This window comes from Andrena cerasifolii, chromosome 16 (assembly GCF_050908995.1).
Source record: "Andrena cerasifolii isolate SP2316 chromosome 16, iyAndCera1_principal, whole genome shotgun sequence".
NCBI lineage: Eukaryota > Metazoa > Arthropoda > Insecta > Hymenoptera > Andrenidae > Andrena > Andrena cerasifolii.
Genome location: NC_135133.1, coordinates 10,923,463 through 10,947,631, shown reverse-complemented (window position 1 = coordinate 10,947,631; position 24,169 = coordinate 10,923,463). Strand labels below are relative to the sequence as shown.

The window sequence follows — 24,169 nt, the reverse complement described above, 5'->3', positions numbered from 1 at the left end:
CCTGTAAACAGCTCCTCCTTCTCCCTGTATATTATTATAATTAAACATTAATTATTATTAACGTAAAAATAAAGATCTGGCGAATGGTGGTGACGTTTTGTTAGAATGGCAGAAACTAAATTACTACTGAATTTTAATTAATAAACAACATGAAAGTAATACAACAACATAACTGGCGTTTGACTTTGCTTTATTTCGCCAAGCTATCACCCAAAAACGAGCGCGAATCGTGTGACTCCGTTGCGTCACAGCCGCGCGCGCGACCCACCAATCTCCCCAATTAACGATTTTCGTCTCGGCGGCTATAGATTCTTCCTCGAGGAACGACCGTTCCAGCGATCCCATCCGACTCTTTCCCACTCCCCCTGCAATTAAATATTCCACGATCCCGTCGTTCCATTTTTCCCATCTCTCCGACGCGTTTACTCGGTCAGTGACGCCAATCCCGTAGAATCACTTGCGCGCGATAAAGAAGATCCGACCGGTACCCCGAGACTATTTAACGAATATGGCACTTGATAACGGGCTGAAGGTAAAAGCGCCGTTCTACCTCGCAGACCTACATCTGGTTCTTTAGATCACGCGGGGAATCTTCCAAGATCGCTATTGCCACTCGCCGTGTATTTTCGCACAACCTTTCTCGCTTTGTCCAGCTCCTGAGTGGCGAAAGTCTGTCGACAACGGTCGGCAGGTCTTTTTGGGTTCGCGGGCACCGTTTTCCTTGCAATTATTAACCGGTGCAATGAAACGACCGCGGACGAACGGGCGCGCAACCGTTAATCATCCCGGTAGTTGATGCGACAAGTGGAATAATTAGCATTAGCATTCGGGGGAAAAGGACGGATCGGAGTGGCGTTATAAACACACGATATTCCGTTGGCGCGACGATTTCGTTACTCGATTGACGTAATCGGTGGTCGAGGAAACGAGCGAGGAAACTTCACCACCTTGGCTCGAATCACGTATAGTCGAGGCAGGTACATCGCTGTCGTGAAAGAGTGACCCAAAAACGAGGCTTTTTTAACTGAATTTTCTGCCAAATGATACCTTATGATGAGACATGAATCAAAACAAATTTTAGAGTTGAGGTGACAATTAGTTTCTCAGATATGGAAGGTGAAAGAAGTGAAAATTCGTTGACGCGTCAACCCATACGCTTCGATGTACGAACTTTTATGTCAATCCGATAATATAACAATTATTTCCAGGAGTTTTGCTGACTGCTAACAACGAATTTGCACATAGATTTTCAAAATTCGCGAAAAAAATAAAAATTAAGAAATATAAATGTCTGTGAATCGGCCATTGTGAATTTTGAAAATCTAAGTTGAAATTCGTTGTTAGCAGTCAGCAAAACCCCTGGAAAAAATTGTTTAAATTATCGGACTGACATAGAAGTCCTTACATCGCAGCGTAAGGGCTGACGCGTTAACGAATTTTCACTTCTTCGACCCTCCCATATCTCAGAAACTAATTGTTGTACGTTCCAAAATCCTGGGACCAAAAAGAGGTTATTTCTTGGGTCACGCTTTACGTGCTGTTTCTTCCAACGTTTCTTCGTTTCGTCTCTGCTGGAGATTCGCGAATGGAGCGAACGACTCATTATTATTCATACTTATTCCCGCAATTAATAGACGCGCGCGCAAAGGACTGATCGGCCGTGGATTAATAACCGTGACACGTCACCAAACGGGACAACGCGTTTCGCTTGGAACTCTCGCGCAAAGTTAGAATATCGGGAAGCTCGATTTCGCCAAGACTTCGATTCCCGCGCAACGAAATGAGATTACATAATTACCAGCGCGACGAAGCTGCAGCGCCGCGCTGTTTCCAATCCCGGCGGTCAGCACGGTTCCAATCGGCCGCGAAATAATTGGAGGTAGATTCTGGCTGGTCCAATTTTTGCTCACGGAAGCGAACCGTTCGGTTGGAATCTCGCGGAAACACGGGGTACTCGAGATTGCGCAACACCTGTCGGGGAGGCAGCGATCAACTACTTTGCACAGCTGGGATTTTGGTACCCAGCTATGCTCGAAAATACGTGGAGCCACACGGGTGTTATCGATAAGAGGCGGTATCGTTGACCGATAGGGAAAACGAAGAAATCGAATCGAGGGAACCGAAGCGATCGCTTCGCACATAAACGCGAACTTCCTGGTGTGTAGTAGCTGGTTGCGCTCCAAACGCGTCCACCGTCGTCTCGTAAATTTTCCCGAGGACGTCACGGTCCTTTTCACGGGCATTTCGCCCCTTCGACTATCCTCTCGAGGCTCGGGTTAGGGTTTCACCTAGTTTCCCGAGAGCCAGGAAATAATCGTTTATTCTGATTTTAATTACGGCAATTTGCTTAGAAACGACCGGTTGTCGAATTCTTCGTGGCTCTTGCCGAGTTTACGCGCTTCTCGTAAACTTCAATCGCGGAACGAATAATAAAGCGCGCATCGAAACGACCGCTGTCAAGCATCGGTCCTGATTCACCTGGCGATTCGCGGAGCGTTAACGTCCACGGTTGCTCGAAGATCCTCGATAAGGGACGATCGAATAATTCTTCCCGGCTCGATCCATCCGAGGAGGTGTCGCTGAAAGGTGTCGCGTTACGATCTTCCGGCTAGTTGAGCGGCGTTCACGCGGCCGAACGGCGACATTAATAATCGAACGGCTAGCCGTCGATAGCCTCGGCGACTGGTTGGCCAGAGTTCCCGCGTAGACAAACCAGTCTGTCGTTGCACAGATTTACCGGCAGTCTAGTCGAGAGCTGTAATGATCCGGTGCTTGGGAACGAAAGTGTGTAAACTGGGAGCATACCTACGCTGGCTGAAACGCGAGCAGGTTACCCTTATGGAAAGGGTGCATCCAGAAACCTAACCCTTTCTTCAACTGTCGCGTGGAATTCTGGATGCAGCCTATTCCTAGAGAGTTGTTGCCGGCGTTCGAGGGTCAAGCGGTCGGATATTCCATCGGACCGTATAAAGGCTGTGATCGCTCGGCGGACACGCGCTTCCGGTTCCTGCGAGCAACGACGAACGATGCTTCTCGGCTGGTAGCGCGGCTCAACGACTCGGCCAAGCCAGCCGAGCTGCTCGAAGAGCTGCTCGTGCTGTTTCGGAGCGCATCCGCGCGAATCCGATTATTACGTGGAAGCGCGAATTGCTTTTAATTATGCATGGAAAGAAGCGTGTACAGGGGGAGTGAAATCTCTGTTAGGCCCGCGTTTCCAGGGAAATAGTACGTGCCAGCCTAGAACGGGTAAACCGTTAAGTGAATTTTAAGAACAGGTTCCGATCCAGCGAGCACGCTCCCCTATCGAGTCTAAGATCTTAGGACACCGTTGGAAATCAGGGGCGGTGTAATTTTTACGACATCGCGCGACGTAAGGAACGCAGCCATTCGTCGAAGATGTTCGGATCGTTCGCGATCGTTCTCGGTCGCACCGCCTATGATTCATCGGGCTAGCATTAGCGAGGTGGAAGAAAAACAGCGGAGTTCCTAGAGGCGGGAGTGGAAAAAGCGTGAAACCAGGTGTCAAGCAGGAAATCGTCGGGCAGTTTCACTTGGATGGTGCGTGACACGCGCGAACGATGAGCAACGTAGCGAAAGGAGGGGTTTGGTGCTGTCAGGTGGTAGGGTTTGATGAGGATGCAGAGCGCAGAATGCAGGAGAGGCAATGGGAGGCGATAAAAGGGGGATCAGTGGAGAGACGAAAGGAGATTGCAAAGGAGGGAAAAATGGCAGCGAAATGGAAAGTGAAGGGAGATGGTGACGGAAAAGTGATAGGAATCCGTTAAAGAGAAAGAGACAAATGGATAAAGGAAAGCGGCGCGGCAGAGGTGAGGAGAAAGGAAGACGGGCAAATAGAGAGGAAAGACTGGAGGTTAGGGAGTCAGGGGCAGGGAAATTGAAGAGAGGCAGACTGGGGCGCAGGCGCTAGCTACCCCCTTCGGGCCGCGAAGACATGCGCTCTCGCAAGCAGCCTCGTTTCGTCCTCGTTCCTCCTTTGGCCTTCCACCCTTCGCTCGCCCCAGACATTTCGTTCACACCTACCGAAATTATCGTTATAGGCTAACCGTGACGGCTGCGTACACAGGTCCACGCTCGCGATTCGTGTTACGGCTTATCCTCCCAATCCTCTGATAAGAGTTTGTCGATACCTGGGATATCGTCCGGCGGATTATTCAATCGGGATCGTCCTTTCTCTGCGGCGCAGAGCGACGCCGCGATAGTCCTCGTCTATTAGGTGTACCTACAGACCTACTCTCGAAACGACTGCGCCCGACGAAAGCTTTTCGTGTCCATCCTTTTTTCCAGGATAAATCAGTCGTTTTACAGCTGCTCGAGAAACGCTCGGTTTCAAAGTCCAGAAGATATCGCAGTCAACTGCGGTAAAAATGCAATAGGTAGGGGAGACCGGGGCTAGTTGACTAATTTTTAACATTTCTAATTTTTATAAATAGACCATTGGTATTTTCTTGACTTGTTGCACACCGAAAGTTTACAAATTTCATTAGGTCGTAGTTTTTATTATATTTAGAGTAGTGAGACGAATAAGTCAAGAAACCCCGGCTGTGGGGTTAGTTGACTTGTCAGTTACTTCTCAGTTTTAACAGAGTTCCATCAATATACATGAAAGGCGTATATACACGCAGCCAGTTCCATTAATGTAGTATACTAAAGGCGTACATAATATATAGATATCCTACGACCAGCAAATTTTTTTTGTTCACTCCTTCACATTCTTATTTTTTTGTTATTAAGTATCATGGTGTTAGATACTGTAATTATTTTCCACTTGTTTGTTGTGGTCTATTTGGAAAGTCTGAAAGTTTAAAGGGAGGATAGGGTGTAAAACTGGTAGGGGTGAATTTGGAGGGATTTGTGGTGGGACAAGTGGATTTCAACAGCTAAACTCTTTGCCTCGATAATCTTGAGGATAGAAAGTGGAATTTTTAGTGGTATTCCTATGCTTAGTCAAGTAACCCTGTCCGACATTGTCAACGTGTTAAGGGTCGTACGTACAAAACCTCCGCGCACCGGATAAAATAAAATACCCTAAATTATAGTCAATGTAAAACATCAAGCAATACTTAGTGGACAAAAATTCATAAATAGTCGAAACAGAAACATTTACTTCCCGCTGACCTTTTTAGAACACCCAAGTTTTTGTCACGGGGGCACATTAAATGGCAAGCTAGTCATTCATACGCTTCAACACCGCGTATCGCAGCAAAATTTATAACATAATACAACAATTAAAGGGAATTAGTCAACTAACCTCGTTAGTCAACTAGCCCTGTTCTCCCCTACTTTTAACTGCAGCGAATATCTTCCTTCGCGCAAGTTGCACTCGGTACACTCGGTCCAAGTGTCAACTTGCCCATTGGCTGACCTTCCAGAGAATAGCTCGATCCTCTGCGTCTTGTTTCTGAAAAATTCCAAGGTCGTTCTGTCGAACGGATGCGCCATTGCGCGCGTGAAGCGACCCTGATCGTACCCCTCAACATCGACGCGTTATCACTTAACGATGCAGGCGAGTATGTTGGCGCGTGACGCAATTCGACGAGTATTCTTCTCCGAAGAAAAAGTGAGTAATCAGGGGCGTCGCGGCCTGGAAAGCCTGGAAAGCCGCGCACGGTGCGCGACGATTGCGTAGAAAGAGCTGCGGCCCACGAGTGGACGCGCGTACGAGTCGATTAGTAAGTAGGCGAGGTGGTCGGCTACGAGCTACTACAAACTGGCGAAGCGAAGAAAAATCATGTTGGGGCCTGGGATCTCTAGGGTTTCCGCGAGCAGCTCCTCTGGCGGTACTCGGCTCTCGACACTTGGCTCGTTGACATTCCACGGACGCGTTAGCGAGGCGTGAACAGATCCTGACAGCGGCGCATTGATTTAATAGCCGATGCCCACACTAGGATCGTCGCGGTCGCCGGTGTCGCCGTAGGTATACGTACGTCCATCCGCGCGAGGAGGAACGACGACGACGAGGAGTCGACGATACGCGGCACTCGCGGCACGCGTGTGCGGAGGAAACAATTGAACGTCATCCTTCCCTCTCTTCTTCTTTCTCTACGGCCCTCGTTCGGTCTCTTTCTCTTTCTCTTTCTCTCTTCACTATGCTCCCCCGACCCGTCTCTTCCTCGACGGCCTCTGCCAGCGAAGCTTAATAAGCACAGCTACCTACATTCCATTTCCGGTGCGCTGACGTCACTTGACAATCCGGCTACGGAGAGCTCGTCGAGCCACGTACGAACCACGTACGAGCCTCGTCCATCGTTTAGGTATACCCACACCTCTCGCGACCGAGCTCCACCGGCCACGGCTTCCTCTCGCGACCTCCGATCGACGCCCAACCTCGCCGATCGAGGACGCGAGCGTCGCTTCCACCGTCTTCCCCGCGCCTTTTCCTTCCCGCCACTCCGCAAGCCAGCGCACCACCCTCAGTGGCGAACGTGCTCGGCAACGAATTTTCGCAAAGTCCCTCGTGGTCCCTGCCTCGGACTCGTTTCGATTTTCCTCTGCCAGTTTCTCATATTCTTTTTAGCGACGCTCGCCCGCTATTGCGTAGCTCCTCGGAGAGAAAAAGACGGATGAAATGATATAGGGAAAGAGGGAGAGAGAGAGGAATCGCGCGTCGAAACGACGCAAGCAGGCAAGCGAGCGAACAGGCAAGCAGGTAGGCCTTGAACAGCTTCGGACCCACGCGCACAGCTCTCTAGGAGTGTTGGCTCGTATATAGAGGCATTCTCGGTTGGCGCTGCCGGGCAAAAGACAGATAAATAACTCAGGTATGGCATTGGCTAAGTAAACGAGCCTACGCGCGCATTCGTGAAACGTATACACCTGTACGTTTCTCAGCGTTCACACGCGCGCGCACGTAAACGCGCTTCTCTTCGTCCCCTTCGTTCACAAGCATCAGCATCAGCATCAGCAGCAGCAGCAGCAGCCGCAATCTCTCGCGTAGGCGTGACTCGCGAGAGTGTCTCGCTGATCCTACGGACGACGCCGTTTTTATGCGTGTCCCTGTGTGCGCCAGCGTGCGGGCGGACGATCGCGCGCGAGCACAGCATTCGAGGCCGGTGGACAATAAAGATCGAGCACAGCTCGTTTAGGTAGCTAAGACCGCGTCAAGACCTGCCAACGCTCTCCCACCTTGCACCTCCCCCGTTCGCGACTCGCAATTAGCGTTTGCTCGGGGGATTCGCCAAAAGTGGCTGCCGCTCGAATTTGAAGGCGAGCGAAGGAACGGCAGGACCTGTCGGCGAATAGTTGGGATTCCTGCGTCGCGCGCGGCAATCGGTGTTGGCTCTCCGATTTCGGTGACGCTGGTCTCGCGTCCACTTTGGTCGGGCTTAACGATCGGTCTCGTTGACACGGTATCTGGATTCCTCGGCCGAAGGACGAGGAGCGTAAATTGCTGCGACCGGCTTGCGCTGCTCTTTGCTAGTCGCGGAATCAGACCGGAAAGCGGCTCGTACGCGGCTGAAAGGTTTTCCTCTCTCGGCTGTCGCGACGCTAACGAGCGATCGGGAAAATCTCGATTCCACTTGTCGTCCGTTACCTTTCATCAGCCGTCTCGAACCTCGTTATTTCTCCATCAGTAATCTTTTATTATCCCTCTCGGCTGTCGTGCATCGTTAACGATTCTTCTGGTACTTGTCAGTGCTCTCGCACTAGCCGCACACCGGGCCTCTCCGTTCAGCGCCTTCGGTCGTCTGGCCGTACGTCTACGATGCCTACGGTGTGCTCGCGATCGCAATGCAGTCGCGCGAGTACGCGCGAGATACGAGCGGGCTGACGCACGGGCCGGCCGGGCCGCACGCCTCCTTACTCACTTATGAAGTTAATTGAGGGCAAACGTCCACCACGGTATACTGACGAACCCGAAAACATCTGTGATCTGCCACTCTCTGTTGATCTGTCAGTGTAATTGCTCGCGCTCGCGCTCCCGCTCCGGCTCGCACAGGACAGCGTGGAATTCTTTGACGCGAAAAGCCTGGCGCCAGTGCCGCGACACGTTCCACACTCGAATCCAAAGATCGATCATCGTTTCGTTCCAGATTAGCCTGGCGACCGCGCCTCCGCTGCGTTCCGCTCCTCGTCGTCGCTGACCTTCGCGAACGCCGCTTGGAAAAACGTTTATCGCGAGGTATTACACACGTTCTAGCGGCCTTCGAGGCTTGGGTTAGGGTGCAAGAGTTGCCACTCCAAGACCTGTTTTTCCATTTTTCTTCCCCTCCCACGCCGTCTCTTTTCCCGACGGAAGCCTGCGAAATACTCGCGAGAGGCGTGCGGATGACGCGCGATTACGAATTTCACGCCGGCAGCGGTGACACGGAAGTCCACGGGATCGCTCGAATGTCTGGAAAATTGTCCGCCTCGTTTTTCCCCTGTTTTTGTCCGCTATCGAAGATTTATTGGACGACCATTGGGTTTTATGCTCGTCATGGCTTCCGCGACGAAGGATCGATCGTTCTTGTCGCGGCGAGCGTCGTTAAATCGCAGCAACCTCTGACGCAGCGGCGATCGACGCGGTTTCGCGAATTAATCCGGGATAGAAGCGCGACGATGAGTCAAGGAATCGGTAGAAATAGTTAAAAATGTTTAGAAGTGGAAACGCGAGATCGCGGCGAAGAGCTAAGGGCGTCGCTGCGCCCAGCCTCTGCGCTCGCAGTCCGTCCAGCGAGCTGACGGATCGTCCGACGCGGCCGGATGAATTATACTAATGGCGTGACAAGTTACAAATATTGAATCTAATTATGGTAATGCGCCGGTAATCTATTTGCATTGCTGAATAATGAAGACACAGGTGGCACGGAAAGATCCCACCCAGGATCCCCGTGCGACTGACCCACAGACAGAGAAAGCGACGCGGAGGCTCGAGCGGTCCGATCGGGTGGGACCGAGAGGGAACGAGAGGGGCGGATCGTGGAGTTGCAGTAGAAAGAGGACGGCACGCGTCTGCCTAACCGAAACTTTTTCTACTTAGGGTAAAGCAGCCGAATATGACGACCTCTCCTAATATGAGACCCCAGCTTATCTCCGCTACAGAACTCTTGAACCGTGTATTAGTTGTTTTGTCCGCACAGTGGCATTCTAATCAATGTCTTGAGCAAGCACATATTTCTGAAATATGTTGCAGAAAGTTTTTCAAGTGGTTCGATTAACCTACAAATACCTCAAAAGTGGTAAGTGTATAATGATTTTCACAAATACTGTTGTATAGTGCTTGCAATGGACTTAGAAGTTGTATATCATTATATGATGAAGACGTAACTTCGAAGCTACTTAGTAGTTATCGTGTTATTGTTTCCAAATATGACACCCGTGAAACTTCTACTGATGAGAGTGAAGAAAAAATTAAGAAAGAAGATTGCGTGGCCCACGAAGACTGCGGTAGTTAAAAAACAGATTTCACATGCCGACTTTATACAAAAAGAAAGAAAAAATAAGTTTGAGAAAAAACAAACTGGGTCTCATATTAGGCACCCATATTTTTTATCTGCGTATTCGAATGACTTTGGTTTTTCATTTAATTATAAAGAAAGGGAATTTTTGTTATAGTACTTTCCAGTACTATGCTAAAGAATGCATATTCTACTTTTAAAACGTGTATCGAATTTTAATAAAAGTATTCTCAGTCAAGAGTTATGATTTTTTAAGAAATGGGTCTCATATTCGGCTACTTTACCCTATCGTCTCGAGTAGGTACCATTATGCACCGAACCAGGACTCTAACCTCGGTGTTCCCTGCGTTCACGGCCTTCTTCCTCTGTCTCGCGATCGAATTTTACGCGAGACTCGCCCGATTCCCCTGGGACAATTGGAGCACCGTCGCGACGCTTTGCATAACTGGATATTTAAATCTAGCGATTTGAGATCGCGAGCGTTCATCCGAGAAGGCGGTCCCGTCAATCTAACGAGATACCGAAATACATAAGTAGAGAGGCTCCGGCGCGTGAGATATCGTATTCATTAATTCCCTTGCCGCGCTATTATTCATTCGATTATGCGACTTGTTACCGCGCTGCCAGAATAATTCTGAGGTCGGGGTTTCGCTCTGACCGCGAACACGATTTCGCGTCGGTTCGATAGCTCAGTCAGCACGTTTTGCCGGGATGGATCGCGTGCGTACCTCGTGACGTCTTGCACAGACGTTTCGCTTTTTTGCGCCTCCTCTGCTCCCTCGTACCCCCGCTTTCCGTCGGCTGACGACAAGAATGCGGACGTTTAATTCAATTATATGTCACACGGATTGGCGTCGGCTCGAATTCGTGCCGTCACGCTTTCTGCTTCTGAACGCGAACGCCTCTCGCCTCTCGCCCAGTGACTTTTTCCAGGGGGCTCCCGGCCCTTTTCCACCTCACGTGACACGCCGCTCTCGTGCTCGTGCCTCTAGACTGCCCCACCGCGAATTATCCCGTGCGTGTCGTTTTACCCAGTGCGAAAACCCCGCGCGACCCTAGAGACCGATAAACTCACAGATTACAGCGTTTTGTTGGAAAACTTTTTCACGAATCTCGGGCGGGGCCCTTTTTTCTGCGGCCTAATCGAAAATCTGTAGCCATGATAAAGACCGCTCTTCCTTGTAGGGATTTCCCTGTGATTTCTGGCTCGACTCCACGTTCCCTTCCAATGTAACGAATTCAAGGTTCCATCGGCCGGCGGCGCGGCGCGACGTTCCACCGTATTTTCGGGGGGAAGGATGGACGAGCGTCCGCCGATCGTAATTGAATTGGCGAGTATATTTATCGGCCGCGTTGCACCGTACGTCCGTAACATTTGTACGCTATCGAATCTGCAGCGCATTTGCCCCGGAGTAATTTTATTGACCTTCTCGGTCGAGTCGACACCCGGCACACCGGGTACTCGGTCGACCAGCTTTCGGCAATTCGCAGCTGGGTCGCGGATACAATAATCCCGACGAAAAATTTGCCATCTATCCTTTTGATGGTCGATCCACGGCTAGAAGCGTGATTCCTTGCGCCGACGACAGCCTGGCGTTTAGCGGTGAATATTTAAAAGTTTAAAGGGACCGGTGTCTAGGGGGGCGCGTGTCTGGTCCGCGTGGAACGCGTGTCTCGTGCCGGTGGCACATTCCGCATGCCCGCGGGAGGCCGATAAAACGTATGCAGATTAAAACATTTTATTTGAATGATAATATAACACTTGTTGATGCAAGCGCGTTGGCCTAGGTTAGCATAATAAACATTATGTAGATCTGTACGGCCGCGGCGAGCTATCCGTTCCGTTACACAAACGCTGTTAACTCTCGTGTAGCTGTCCGTGCGTGTGTACAGATACGTGCACACCAGACGACCGGCTGGCGGCTGCCGTTCCTGTGTTCCTCCGCGTACCAACGTTCCCCCATCCAGTGGCCCGTTCTTCTCGTCCTCACCCTTCCCCACTCTCGCCAGCCACTTACCGCATCCACGAGACGTTCATTCATTAAAACCTGCGGAGACCGCCAGTGCATTCTCAATTTTATCGATGTTCCGATCGAAACGCGGGGCGAGCCGACTGCGCTCGTTTCCAGCCGTCTCCGTCTCCGCGATGGAACGCGATCCGGGACCATTGCCCACCACCCACCGATCACAATTTACTCGTCGGATTCGGGGCTGATACAGCAACGAAACCATTCAGGACCGCTCACGTGGGACCTACCTCCTGGACCCATCGAGCGTTCGATCGCACGGTAAATTCCGCGGAGCTCGCTCGCTCGTAGGTGTCGGGGGAAAATGTCAAGGAGAAGGTGTCGGCTCGATCGTCGCAGGCGAGGCGGAAGGCGCAGCGCCGATTTTCGTACCGAGACGAAATTCCAGCCTGTCGAACAATGGCGAGGAAAGGATCGAGGGGTTTGAACTCGCGGACGAGACGAGCCACAGCCTGGTCGCGCGTATCGTCTTACGGCTGTCTTCCCACCTACCGAATAGCCCATAAAATCGGTCCACTTAATATACCACCGGTGATCGCGGTTTAAGCTCGGGCTGCCAGGTGAACGCGAGTCACGACGCGTTTCTAATCTCGAACGAGCGACGATTCAATTAACCGTGCGATGCTTCCTCGCCACCGTAGCACCTTCCGTCTTCTGGAGCCTTTATTTCCTCGCAGCACCTCCTCGAGATGGTTAGTGGCGCCGTAAAACGATCAACGATCTGGTTTTGCGATTCCTCGGGTCCCCGAGGGGAGGACCGACCTGGAACTTGGAAGCCGATTAACGCTGGTCGTTTGTTTCTTAAAAGCACGTGGAGCTGCGAGCTCGCGAATCCTGACACGTGCCCTAGCCTCGCCGGGGTTTTGACAAGACCAATCAAACTTCACGGTTCGAGACACGACGCGACTTGCAACGAGATGGTCGATAAAAGTGGAAGCTGCCTCGCGAGCGAATACTCTCGCTTTTACGACATTCATCCGAAGCGAAGCGACGCGTCCAGAGGGTTTTATAACCTGCCTGTTGCTCCCGGCTAGATAGCTGGGGAGAAGAAGGGTGCCAGAGAGGAATGGCCCCCGAATAAAAAAGCAACTTCTCCGATTCACGCGGAAGGAAATTCTATCGCGCGAGCAAAGGTCAAGGGACAATGGAAAGCCTAAGGTGCTCGCTAACAGGAAATTGGAAACCTCCTGCTCGATAAGCCGGGAGAGTTAGCACCGCGAGGCGATCGCCTGGAATTCCTTCGGGTCCGCACTAGATCGGACTCGTGTGTCGAACGTCGCACCAAGTGGACGCGATAATAGGACCTATGACACGCTCGTACGTGGCGTGGTCGTACACACGCGCCCAGCCCGACTTAAGTGGCTGGCACTCGCTGAAAATAATGTCCAATTCCGACGTAACTGCACCTATGACCCTGACTCTTCTCGGTTTACCTTGAGCGCTCATTCGGAAATCCCGAGGAATGCTCGCGCGAGTGGGCGGCGTGACGCGGCGTGGCTCGACGCGTTGGACGGTCCTCTCGAACTCGCCGCGAGCAAACAGACTGCTCGTTGCTTCCCTGTTCTTGGCTGCCGAACATCGTGTACCGAGCTGTGGGTTCAGAGGATACAATAAATGCTCGTAGGACGAGCTTCCATCGATTGCCAGCTGCGTGGCGGAAAAATCCACGAGTGTCTGTAAAAACGCCTCCGCTCGGTGGACGCCCAAGACGCGTGGCGTGGCGTGGCGTCGCTACGGTCCCGCAATGGAAGCTGGAATATTTGACGGGAACACAATGTACCAGGTTCACCGCGGGATTGGTAGCAGCGTCCCTGACCCTCGAAGGGCAGGTGCCCTTCGGGGCAAGTTCGATCAGCAGGCGGCTAGGCGGCTGGGCGGGTGGGCGGACGGAAGCTCGCCACTTTCAACCCGCGTCGTGCCGCAATCGGATGTAAATGCCATGCAAATTTCGGTGGAGGAGAGGCAGAGATAGGGGTAGACCGAGGGGAGGGATCGGGGGGGGGGGCGGATAGCTGCGCTATCGGGCTACCGAATGTACCGGGTGGCGCGATAAACTAGATCGTACGAACGAAGCCGGTTCGGTTGCGAGGGAATCGCGGAGCTCGAATTCCGGCCACGGGGGCCCGCTGACAAATTTAACGACCGTCCCCAGCACGCCCCGTCCTAGCCACCGTCGACGAAATATTTACCTGCGGGAAACTCGAGCCTGATAGCCTGCATTTAGCGCACCGACACGCTCGATACAACGATACGCCGCGCCGCGCAGCGGCCTGTTACGTATTCAGAGTACATTGTCGGGGCTGGCTCCGTCGCGATGCTATCGATGTCGCCCTCTCTTTAATTGCCCGATTAAGGAATAGTTTCCGCGCGTTCCTCCGGCTATTGGCTGCCATTCGCAGCGATATTCGTTTTTGATCCGTTACGTCGCGCCGCGCCGCTCGTCTCTTCGCCCACCAATGGACGCGGCAGGTCGGCGCGACAACGTTGAAAAACAATTCCCTGCAACGATACACGTAGCGTCTACCCAAGACTCCACAAAATTACCTTTTTTTAAAAAGGTACAAAAAAGTGCGCCAAGTATACGCGCGCGCGCGCAGACGAACGAAAGAAAACTGTCGTAAATTTATTAATGTGCTACATTTAGCTTTACAAAACTAATGATATACAAAAATTGCGCCAATTATAACCACTATCTGTACAAACAATCAGATTTAAATTGAATAAATGATTCATCATTGAAAGAAACAAAGAAGATAATAATATTAAGCAGATATATTTTTATAGAAATAAATATTTCATTCAAAATTGCATTAATATTTTTCTTTCCTTTTTATCCCAATGGTGTCTTGTCTTATTTTATTATTTATACGAAGACAATTAACATTTTTTGCTTTCGCAGCGCCAAGTATTTTGAATAAAATATTTATTGGTATTGAAATATTTATTTCCATAAAAACATATCTACTTAACATTATTATCTTTGTTTCTTCCAATGATGAATCTTTTATTCAATTTAAATCCGATTGTGTGTACAAATAGTGGTTGTTATAATTGGCGAAATATTTGTATGTGATTAGTTTTGTAAGCTAAATATGCGCGTATACTTGGCGCACTTTTTTGTACCTTTTTTAAAGAAGCTAATTTTGTGGAGATTTCACACATTTTGTAGTGTTTATTGATGACTGGGATAACTTTTTCACCCCCTCGGTGGTTATTTTTTTTTTTTTTAAATGGTTTAAATTTGATTTTCCAGATATGAACCAAACATACAAGAAGCAAACAGATGATCGAAGCTGAATAAAATCGTTTAATTAATATAATACTATGTCACAATAAATTTTTTTCTCTGACGTAGATCACACTGCATCGTATTCTGCTTCGATTATTTGTAAATATATAAAATCCACATTTTAGTTAGAACATAATGTAGAACTTATATAGAAATATATTGGCCCTTTGATATAGTAAGTGTAGAGACTACAAAATGTGTCCGAAGGAGGTGAGAGCGTATGGCAGAAAGTCTTGTTGCAGGAAATTGAAATGCTAATGGTAATTCAGCGAAAATGAACGAAGAGATCCAATATTTTTAACGCACAATTTATTGGTGTTGGAATAAAATTAATTTAGTATGTTTATTGGTAAATTGAAATAAATGTTATTAATGGGAAACTAATAAAATTAATGAATAGCGTGGGAACTACCGTGCATTTTAAAGTATTACGAATATCTTTCACAAAAGATTGAAAAGTATCAAGGGAGATGCGTTTTTAGCGTACTTTTCTATCCAAGCCTGTGCGTCCCCTTTATTTCTATAAGCTTTACATAAAAAATCTTGGCGACTTATCTTGTTAATTGAGACAATAATTCAGTGTCCTACATGGTGTAAAAACTCGTGACGTTTCAAAATATTGACAACTTACCTTATTTCACACTTGGCAGGTTATGATTGAATTGATTGATACTAGCTAGGTTACGTTAATAGCGACCTGAACGTAATAGCTGCTCTTGCCCACACTTGACGACGACGATGCTTAATCTCAGAACATAAAATTCGCCAAATTGCAACTTTGCATTGAAATATCTCAGCTCATAAAGCACGTAGGAACAACACGAAGACACTTTTCTTATGTAAATCAAACCCAAGCTATCCATTAAGACCATTCAAAATCTAATCGGATCAATCATTATTGATATTCGATAATCGGAGGGTTCTTGATAGCGAGTCGTGGCGTAATATAGACACTCTGTGCCTCGCGCTGCGCGTGTACTTGACGCCAGACACCACCGTGTCTCTTGATACGGTCGCTGCGTTTTCCTTGCATCGTAGTCGTACGTACGAGACGAAAACTGCCTGTGCTTTCAAGCGCAATTTCCGATTATCGCCCTGTGAGCCTGGAATCCACGATCAAAAAGTCCACGCGATCGATGGCCGCGACGAACCGTGCGACGACTTTGTTTCGCGCGTTTACGGACGATCGCGACTACTGGGATAGAAACCGTGGACCTTGTCTCCGATGGAAATACATCGGGGAACCGCGTTACCGGAATTCACCGGAACTCAATTTCAATGGTCGCCGACACCTCTCTGTTTCACCCTTCCGCCCCTTCTACCGAGGATACGCCGCAGAATTTACATATCCATCGGTTCGATAGGAATCCTCGAAAGACAGGACACCACCCGACAAACCTCCACTACCCCTTTTCGAATGGTCCGCGGGTAGCAGGCAAAGGGAAACGCCGAATCGCGACTGTTCCCTTGTCCATCTTATTCGCAAAGAGGAATTGGCCGTCGGCGTCGATTAGAAGAAGAGCATCTTGACGCGATAGCGACTCTCGCCCCCGTCGGTGTCCGCGTTGGCCGATAACGTTTTTCCGAGCCACCTTTTTCTGCCACTCCCCTGCCGTATTTGTGGAGCGCGAGACACGGAAGCGTGCCAAGCAGATGGGAAGGATATCGCAAAAAGTCCTTGCTGAAATCCAATTCCAGGCTTGGCCAGCGGGACGGTCAGAAGAGATCTGCTCGAAAGGGCGCGCGCCTAGAAGAACGGGAAAAGAAGGGCAAAGAGACAGGAGGCAGGGCTGCCCTCGGGGGGAGGGTGTGATGACAGAGGAGGGGTCGGGGGAGAAAAAAACGTGAGGAATTAGCGGTCGGACGCGTGCAATGCGGACGGGTCTGCATTGTTGTCCGGTCGTATTAGCGGCAGCAACGGTAGGCGAGAAAAGAGACGTGGTAACCGGAGGAAGGCGGAAAAGAGAGAGCCGCTAGAGTAGTCCCCTCCACTCTCCACCCTTGGTTTTTCCGCTTTTGTTTGCGACGCGTACGGGGGATGGAAAGGGGCTCCTACGTCGCTCGTCTATTTTTCCGGCACGCTCCGTGATTTCTCGCGCTCCCTGCACGCTTTCCTTTCGTCAAACGCGCTCTCGCATTCGTGCCACTAGTCGTGTACCCTGCCTGATTCCTGATCTCGCGATCGTATGCTCTCATTAATTTCGATCGATCCATTTGTTTGCTGCGGTGACAGTGGCTACTCGTGGTTTGCTCGTTTCCATCTTCCATCCAACTTATCCGCGTCGCGCGTTTGTTCCTTGGGCCGCCTTTTTCCGAGTTATCAGAGGCTCGCCTTGAACTTTACCATCGGTACGTGGCGCAGCGCGTCGAGCTCGACGCGCACCGAGGTGGTACTGTAAAATCAACTATTCCGACGAGTACGGTAATTACTACTTACTCTTCCGCGAAATCGCGTTACGAAATTCACCCGTTGCCATCCAGGTTTGCTTTACGTTCTCTCCTCGCAGACTTTGCGCTCGAGGGGAGGCCGATGCAACGGGCCTGTCTGCGATCGATGATGGAGCGGATTTTGCCAGATTTTCGGGCTGGCTCCGATCGTCGCCCGTCTTTTGTGGACGGCATTGTTCGTCGATCCGCAGTTTTTGCCCGGGGGTGTTCCGGCCACTCGCGACAGCCCACGTTCCACGCTTCCATCCGCGTTCCGCTTACGGGGGTCCGCGCCGCAGCTGTCCGATCCTGCGACTCCGATGTCTGGCTCGGTTGCCAACTCCGCAGAGATATAACGTTACGTTCCGATGAAACTTTCAATTTTTATCCGCGGCCCGGAGATAAATAGGAGGCAGGGGTTTTTGCATGGGATCGGAAGACCGGTGGCGCGACATGTGTCCAATGACGCGCCTTCCTTTCTCCGTTTTATGGAACGGACATAAATTCCCCGGCAGCGCATCCGTGGGCACGATTTCAATCTTGGGTCCTTTCATATAAAAGAACTCGCGCCCGTGAGTCCGTAAGCGCGCAATAATTCTCCCCATTCTACACGGTGTTCATTAATTACCGGACAGCGGGTACGCGCACGAGGTAAAAGAGAAAGAGGAATTATGGATCCGCCTTTATCCGCGCATCGGCCGGGCACGCTCCAAAGCGAAGGATATACCTGGTCGCGGTATTTCTTTTCGCAGCACAGCGCATCCGCGCGATAAGCCTCGCTCCTTGCCATCGCGATTATTTATTATTTGCGAAATTCCTTCCCGCTTGAATTGCGAAACGGAGCACGGCGCGAGGGAGGCTCGCGTAAAATTTAATCACCGTGTCCGCCCACGGCCGAGTAGGAGTCGCGGCTCTCCGAATCGAAGCGGGTTAACGAGATTTAACGTTTCGGCAGACGTTTCGCGTTGCCGGCGAACAGAATTCAGAGCTGGTAGGCCCACGTACGGATCTTTGTTCGCGGACGGCGGTGCTTGGAACGGCGGTAACCGACATCGGTTCCGTGCGATCTGCGAAACGGGAGCGAGGCTGCGCAGCGGGAGGCCAGACTTGTGCGAGAGAAGCCGATAGAAGCTGGATGGAAAGCAGCCAACAAAAAAGCTAATACCGAACGAGAAACAGTTTATAATCCGTAGAAGTTAAGATCCAGCGACAATGGGCCACGCGGAGCGTAATAAGGGGCGCTTACAGGATTACACGCCGCGCCGGCCAGGTAAACGCATTTGCCGCGTTACCTCACCCAGCCCCGCTCTTTCCCGGGATGAGGAGCTGCAACACGCTACGGAGCATCGTTATTTCGGATGATCGACGAACGACATACCGGGTGATTCGATAACTATTAGCCACCTCGTTATTGCTTAGCAGATTAGCAGATTAAGGGCGAAACACCCGTTGGGTAACCTCGCTTCCTGATTCGTAATTCGGCGGGAGAACGAGAGGTACACCGGAGGTAGAGAACAAACGGCGGAATTAGTCTGAAAGAAGGCCGAAACGTGTAACGCGCTGTATCGATTCCGATCGATCAACATGGCTTCCCCGTACGATTAGTAGGCGACCGTCGTTTAGCCGTTAAATACGACGTTTCGGAGCGTAATAGCGGCAATTATCGTGTTAGTAGCTATATTCCGAAGGGATCCGTCGCTTCGTACCTTTCGCCGTGTAATTACGACTCGTTAAGATCTCGGGAATGCAATCCGGCTCGCGGACGGAACTGGAAAACCGGCGCGCACGCCAGCCGACCGAACCGCCCGATACGCTCGTCCTTCTTCTTTTTCCTCACTAGTTCTGTCCCTCCGTCGGCATCGCTCTCTCTCTCTCTCTCTCTCTCTCTCGCGTCAGCCCGAGCCCCACCTTTTCCATCCTTGAGGCTTTTCGCGATCGATCTTGACAAAAACACTAACGTCCACGAATGCCGAGCGATGCTCGAAGGCTGGAGGTGCTGGCCGTGGAACCTGAGAACCGCTGGAGGATCCGAAACGTCAGGAAGGTTCAAAGGGAGTTTTACGCGAAGAACCTCCAGTGGAGCGAGGAAAGGACAGGGTGAGGCTCGCGTTCGGAGCCGGCACGTGAACTTTCACGCACGAGGCCCACGGACCCGGACCGGTAGGAAGACGCTGCGCTGCGCCGCGCCGCGCCGAGGTGAGCACGGGATAGAATGCCGAAGGTGAGCACCGGGGGATACGTAATCCTTCGAGCATGCTCGCTCGCACGATCCTTTTCGGATCTGCCGCGCGGCACAGCCAACAACCATATCGTGTCACCGTCCTGTTCTCGCGTATCGCTGCATCGATATTGCCACTGGTTCCGCCACTCGCAAATTATATCGACCACGCGTCCAATCGGACCGAGATGGCGTAAATTGCACGGAATTATTAAGATATCGTGATAAACCTAGGATCGTCGCTGGATCCGGACCCCTAGATCCCGTGCTCGGTTCTGTTAACGGTTGGCGATAACGTCCTCTCGAGCCTCGAGAGAGATCGTCGCTATAAAGTCATACGTTCGAGTAGTAACAGCCGTTCGAGAGCGAGAGCGGGCAAGTTTTACAGCGCCGTTCTCCTCGTGGTTATCGTAAAACCGAGCGTATACGATTTCCGTGCTGTTTGCGCCGAAAGAACAATCCGCGGTGTAAGGTTTCCGCGATCGCGTCGGGGTCAGCTGTGATCGCGATAAACGCGCAAAGTCGACGTCGTCCTGTCCACGTGTGTGTCTCGTTTGGATACACTTTTTTGTAATTTGTCCCGCCACGTAGACGATCAGCTGGTCCCGCCGCGTCGCTTCGGAACCCCGAAAGCCTTTCAGGTTGGTATCTAATGGTGACAGATCGTCACCATGGACGAAATCGATCTGTGTGGGGTCATGGGTCTTTTGTCGCGGCGTCGACAGCCACCACGAGTTGGCTAGAGCCGACTTTGAAAGAGCAAAGGAGAGAGAACGGGCGGGTGGGGTGTCCTTAGGTGGTGCACGCGGTGATTCGTCATAGGCGTGACCCAACGACGACGACGTTCCATCCTAATCGCGTCATCGACGTCCACGACGCTCGACTTTTTCTCGGCAAGATAGTATCTCGCGACGTTGTTACCGCATACCGCTCGATACTCGCTCGTGGAGGCCTTCGACTCGAGGCGGGCTGGTTCTGCTTTTGGTCGCGCGCAGGTGCTGTTCCTACGTCCAGTCCTCTGACGAGTCGATCCTCGAGCAGAATATGTCGCGCGAGTACGCTCCGTCACCCCTGAACGCGACAGGCGGCCTGGCTGGACGTTCCCGATCGTGTGGGTGACAGACGCCGTGCAGTATCGCGCTCGAGAATCTTTCGGACGTCGAAAAGAATCGGCAGGTCGAAACGGAAGAAGCTGAAGACAGTGCGCGCGTTCAGACGCGATAGAATGAGAACGAGGGAGGAGGAGAAGATGAGAAGAGAAGAGAAGAAAGAGAAAGCAGATGAGAGAAAGGGAGACCAGGTAGAGGATAGTAGACAGCCTGGACCGAGCAGCGGGTGCTCCGGATCCGACTGGACCGGTTTTGCCTGGATTCCCTAGGAGTTCTAGCCTTCGGGACTCGCAGGATTCTCACTGGTCACCGGTCGCTACTACGATGCACAAGACCGGACAGCCGCGCCGTTTGGTCAGCCTGGCTCAGCTTTTCTCTCGCTCTCGTTGCTTTTTCCTTCCTCGTTCTTCGTTTCCCTGGCTGGCTGTTACCCCAGCGGGGAGGAAGCTTCGCGTTGTAGCGGCGGACCCGTTCCCCGTCCTACCCACTACGTTTCAACGTATCATTTATCATCGGACGAGAGAACGCGACTGGTCGCGCTCTCTCTCTCTCTCTCTCTCTCTCTCTCTCTTCTGCAAGCAGCCAGCTAGCTGCCTCCCTGATGACTTGATACTACGGGCGGGCCAGCCTCGCGACACCGATACGACCGTGTACTATCTGATCCGTTCCCGGAGAAACCGAGAGAGCCTCCTGTCTTGCTTTTCTTCCCGTAGCCAGACCAGACGCGACTCGACGCGACGAGCCGAACCGCGGATACACGGCTCTCGGATTCTGCGCGATCAGAGATATTGCCGGTCAGCAGCTGCCTACCACCGCTTCTACCGGACCTTTAATTATAGCAGTACCTACGCAATTTGTCTTATTATCGATTCGAGATTTAAGATTTCCTCGGGGTCCCGAGTTGGCTGTGGAAGCTCGCGACCGGACGGTCCTCGCTGATCCCCGCATCGCGGATTCTTGCTCCTCCTCGGTTCGGGAATTGTCATGTTCGTCGCCGGCATTGAAACGCTGTTAGCTTCGAGGAGACCATTATATTTCCCTGCGGAAGCGAATCGTGCCGCTTTATCCTCGCTCATTTTGGCCCCCGGCCTCTTTCAGGCTGCATCGGAATCCAGTTTTCGAATCGGGTTCATCCTCCTGAAACGGTCCAGGATGACCGTTGCTGGAGAGGAAGGAGCCATCCTAACCGTCGCACGGTTTTGTCTCGTTTGGCAGCTTGCGCGGAGAAAGGTGTCCGCCGAGAGAAAGGGTTGTCCGTGCCAGTCTTCGCTCCGAGGGTGAGATCTCATTGTGCCAGCGTCTCGGTGATGAATTTGCCCATTAATTAAGCCAACTAGCCGGCGACTCCTCGTTCATTTTTTAAGCCTCCTCGAATGAGTAATTTTTCGCCGCCCGTCTTCGGCTTTCTTTCCTTCGGCGCGGCGTTCCCGTGTCGGAGGGCAGCGAACGCGACCTAGCGGCGATATAAATTAATATCCTCGCGTCTCCCTTCGCTACGCTGACTAATAGCTCCGAAAGTTTTCCCGAACCGACACGAATTTTCCATCGGAAGAAGGACGGTTGTTTTGAAAACCTGGGAACGATCTGTAATCCCCGCTCGACGCGGCGGTCGATTAACGTCGACAGGTAGCTCGAAAAAAATAATTTCGCTGCGGCGCCGGCAAGGCAATTAATGACGCGTTTCGTTGCGCCGCGAGAATTATTCCGCTCTGGAAAATTACTGGTGTTTATTGGTGCTGGTACAAGTGACGCAACGATACCGTTACGCGGCGGACATTTTCCGGGTGAAAAGGAGATGGACGAATCGTTCCAGATCCTTCCAGCTAGCGTGGATCCTAATGGAGACGAGGTCGAGCGTCGAGGCGCGCACGCAAATCAACTTGTTCGAGTCGCGGCGACACTTGGGGCTGGAGAACACTGCCAAAAGAACAAGTATCCTGCTCGAGGTACAGTTACGAGCGACTGTCTCCCGCAGCTTTCACGGATGTAGATTAACGCGGACGAGCGTTCATTATCGAGTCGATCGTTTAGCGTCGCTAATGTCATAATGATGTCGATCCTAGGTATTAACCAGCCGCGGGAAACGCAGCGTACAATCGAACGGATTACGTTAATTGCGTCATTGGAGAGCGAGCAGGCAGCGAATAGACCAGGCGGCGCGGCGGGGTCGATTCCAGGAGAACCCTGGGATGCAATATTTTTCCATAAATCTGCGCGGAGGCGAGCGGCGGCCGGTGTCGCTACCTGTTACCGTTCGACGTCCACGCTGCTGTATCTACTTACATACATAGTTAGCGCCGCTCGATCGGAATCATTAGTCTCGGCAAGAACCGTCATTAGCGCGGCATTATATGGTTATCGAGCCCTGCATCTCGAGAAAAATGCGAGAGTGTTCGTCCCTCGTTCTCTCTAGCTCGCCAATGGATTACACACACTATACACGAAAAAAAGAGTGAAGAAACACGCGCAACACAGTTGCTAATGGCAATTGAGAATACGTGAATGAAGGTCTCGATGACGTTAGGATGCGTTGGTTTTTCGCAAAGTGGTTACAAAAAGGATACCTATCCCGTAAAGCGTAACGCGTAAAGCGTGGTACTTTTTTGCGACCTGTGTATTCGGCCGTATGTTGGCGAATTCCATCGCTGAACGATGTAACGAGCGAACGCGCGTAATGATATTAATCGGGGCGGCGCGTTCGGCTTCCATAAAATTGCCGGCAGGCTCGATTTCTCACTTAAAATCTAATTAGAGTTCGACGAGGATCGAGCTGCCGTGAGCCAGTCGAGACCGTGGCAGGAGGAACGCCAGGGGGGACGTGAGCGGTGGAGAAGAGGGTTGGGTCGCGATCGCGAGGAGGGGGCTTGGAAAGAAGGGGCCATCGGTTGGTCCCCGAGATCAACAGCCCAAGTATCCCCAAGCTAAGGCTCTACTTTACGAAATTGCAGTTTCCTGCCCTCGGACCGCCGATCGTCCCGCGGATCCCTCCTGGACCCAACAGCCAGCCGCAGGGCCCGAACCGCAGGACCCGCTGCGACGTCGTCCTCGTCGAGATTCGTCTCGGATCATCTCGATCGTTCTCGAATTCGAGGTAAGGCTGCACTTTTTCGGAAAGGAGAGAGACAAAAAAGGAGAAGAGGAAGGTATGACACTGCTACCTTGGAGTTTCGGTGCGTGCAGTATACGTGGCAGGTCCTCGGCGCGCCAGCTGGTCCACCTGGAAAAAAAAGAAACGTTGAATTGTAGTCGCGAAGTTTGGGCGTCGATCGCTGTTATCGGCTCGCCGAACCCTATGGACGGGTACAGGTTAAACGGGGGATTTACGATTCGAGCGCGAAGGAAGGGTAATCGGCAGTCGCGAGCTCGTGGATCAACTCCTTGCGATTCGTTAATTATTACCGTGAAACGGACTAGAGCGAGCCCGTGTATCGGCCGGGGAATGGGGAACGGGGGTGGAGGGGCAAAAAAGACGGTCGATCGTTAGCAAGGTACAAATTTCGCCATTTGCCGCAATAAACCTTCGAACCCGCTTGTAACTTCTTCTTATGGGAGGCATGAGTAATCGCCTTGTTAGCCCTTATGGCCTATAGCGCTCATACGCTCGCTCCCTTGTCCATGGGAGGGACAACAACAGCAACAACGGCTACAACGCCCGACATGCACGCACCGCGATTGCAAAAAAACGAGAGACCATCGGAGAG

General features: G+C 51.5%; 1 protein-coding gene and 1 long non-coding RNA gene across 4 annotated transcripts in view; one reads left to right on the top strand and one right to left on the bottom strand.

The window, feature by feature from the left end:
• The window catches only part of Vvl (ventral veins lacking), a 45,064-nt gene that overhangs the window by 7,596 nt on the left and 13,299 nt on the right, over positions 1-24,169 (top strand). Inside the window, exon 2 of one of the 3 annotated variants that reach the window (XM_076829740.1) lies at positions 23,417-23,559. The exons of the other annotated variants lie outside the window; for them this stretch is intronic. The gene's annotated coding sequence lies outside the window, so the exon portion shown is untranslated. The remainder of the gene's footprint in view (positions 1-23,416; positions 23,560-24,169) is intronic. 3 annotated transcript variants of the gene reach the window in all.
• The window catches only part of LOC143377935 (uncharacterized), a 63,382-nt gene continuing 62,800 nt past the window's right edge, over positions 23,588-24,169 (bottom strand). Inside the window, exon 3 of the long non-coding RNA XR_013087444.1 lies at positions 23,588-23,685. This is a non-coding gene — a long non-coding RNA (uncharacterized LOC143377935). The remainder of the gene's footprint in view (positions 23,686-24,169) is intronic.